This window comes from Pinus tabuliformis, chromosome 8, assembly GCF_031772625.1.
Source record: "Pinus tabuliformis cultivar Carrire ecotype Pingquan chromosome 8, CPIR1, whole genome shotgun sequence".
NCBI classification, from domain to species: Eukaryota; Viridiplantae; Streptophyta; class Pinopsida; order Pinales; family Pinaceae; genus Pinus; species Pinus tabuliformis.
Window position 1 is genome coordinate 1,669,658,447 of NC_142294.1, and position 2,564 is coordinate 1,669,661,010.

Here is a 2,564-nt window from a genome sequence, read left to right on the forward strand (position 1 = left end):
AATGCATGAGTTATTTCTGAGTGAATCTTTAGTGAACAGGTATGGTACTCATGATGCATTGGTGCACTAATCCACTACTAGACCTCCTACTAGTTCCTCCAATAGTTAGAACTAGTTTAACTGACTATAACTCAGTTAGACTGAGTTATCTTATTACAACTCCAAATAACTAAACCTGGGTCCCTAAAATTTAGGGATCACTCTACATGACTCTAGATAGACTTCCAACTCGAATTTCCTAAGTCAATTATGTCAATTTAACTTAATTAACTATTACAAGTTATTATGAGATAAAATTCCGATTTAATTCACAATTTAATTCAAGGACAAATTAAATTGAATTTCTTGTTACTATTTTTAACACTCCCTCTCAACAAGAAAGGGATTATCAACTACCTAGATCTTATCTCTGTGAATCTCGAATTTTCTTCTTGACAAAGCCTTTGTCAAAATATTTTCATCATGCTCCTTTGTGGGAATGTACTCCAACAACATAATTCTCATGTACACACAATCTCAAAGATGATGATACCGGATATTAATATGCTTGGACCGATCATGAAAAACTAGATTTTCATATATTTTGATACAACTCTGATTGTCACAGTAAATCACAGCTAGATCCATCTGCTAACCAAACAAACCAACCAAAATCTTCCTCATCTAGATAGCCTCACAATTTGCTTGACTAGAAACCATGTACTTTGCCTATGTTGAACTGAGTGTAACTGATCTTTGTTTCCTATTGTACCAAGAAACAACTATTAAACCAATACTGAAGATCCCTCCTATTGTGCTCTTCCTATCGAATGGACTCCCTGTCCAATCTACATCAGTGAAGCCTTGAAGCTTCATTCCCTCTGTCTGTTTGTACCATAAACCATACTAAGTAGTGCCTCTGAGATATCTCAACACATGCTTGGTTGCCTTCCAATACAGCTTGGTTTGTTTAATAATCACTTGACTAAGCTAGTTAAGAGCATAGCACATGTTCGGTCATGTGTTCACCAAATACATGAGTGAACCCACAAGCTTCCTTTAAATAGTATCTTCCACTAATTCACTGGAAGTAGCATCCTCCTTCCTCCAGTTACCTATTAGAGAAGTCCCCATGGGTTTACTGCTCTCCATGTGGAACCTTTTCAGTATCTTGTTGGCATACTTTCCCTGTGAGATAAAAAAATCCTCCTCATGTTGTCATACTTCCATGCTTAGAAAGTAGTACATGAGCTCCTTATCCCAAGTCCTTCATTTCAAACTCTCTTGCAATATCCTCTTTGCAAGACTTGATCAACTTATCATCACCTGTCAGAATCAAACCGTCAACATATAAAACAATAATCAAAAATTTACATTCAACCACAATATGGTAAAGGTTTGCATCTGCTTCACTTTTGGTGAAGCCCAACTCGGTGCAGTAGCTATCGATCCCAGTGTACCAAGGACGAGGTGCTTGTTTCAGCCCATACAATGCTCGCTTGAGTCGACACAAATGTGACTCTCTATCGAAGGTGTCAAAACCTTTAGGCTGCTCAATATACACCTCTTCCTCAATCATGTCATTAAGGAAGGTTGTATTTACATCCATATGATGTATATTCCATCCCATTTGTGCTAACAATGCCAAAATGGATATGATTTATGTGAACCTTGCAACATGAGAAATATTCTCATCGTAATCAATCCCCTCCGCCTAAGAAAATCCTCGGGCCAGAAACATGGCCTTTTGTTTCTCCACACTATCATTTGTTGCTTGCTTTACCTTGTAAATCCATATGGAACTCACCAACATCCCAAACATTGTTCCTGACAATGGAGTCATCCTCCTCAACCATGGCATCAACCCAAACTGGTTGTTGCACTGCCTCCTCAAAATAAGATGGCTCAATCTCTACACATGCACTCATAAGAGCCATGTATCCAATGTACCTCTATAGTGACCTCCTTTGCCTTCATTGTGATGTGGGTGTTATCACATTCTCTCTAGCTCATGCAATAAATTGTCAGGCTCTCTGGTGTGATTTCTCCCATCTCTGGAAGACTCTCCATGAGTGGGTGTCTCCACTCCCTGATCCTCTGCATGTGGCTGCTCCACATCAATCTGAGATTCCTCCTTAGGAGCTAAGATCTCCTCAACCGCATGTAGCTAAAGATCCCTCTCAAGGGAGCCTTTCATGGCCTTCTCTTTATCTAATTTCCCTACAAACCATTGTCATCTTGTTGGTAGGTGCACCTGATAGTTATGAGGTGGATCAGTGTACCCCACAAATATCCCCAAATGTGTTGCCAGCTCAAGCTTCTTCCGTGCATCTTTGGTTACATGGCAGTAGACTGATGAACCAGAAATCCTGAAGTGGCCCACATCCAGTTTCTTCCTTTAAAAAACCTCTTCTAGTGTACTCATCCTAAGAATTCGATGAGGGCTTATGTTCTGCAAATAAACAACTGTGTTGCATGCCTTGACCCACAAGTGTAGTGGTAGGACCTAATCATGCAACATCACCCATTTTGGCCCTACAATGCATCTATTCTTACTTTCAGCCACCCATTCTGTTGTGGTTTGT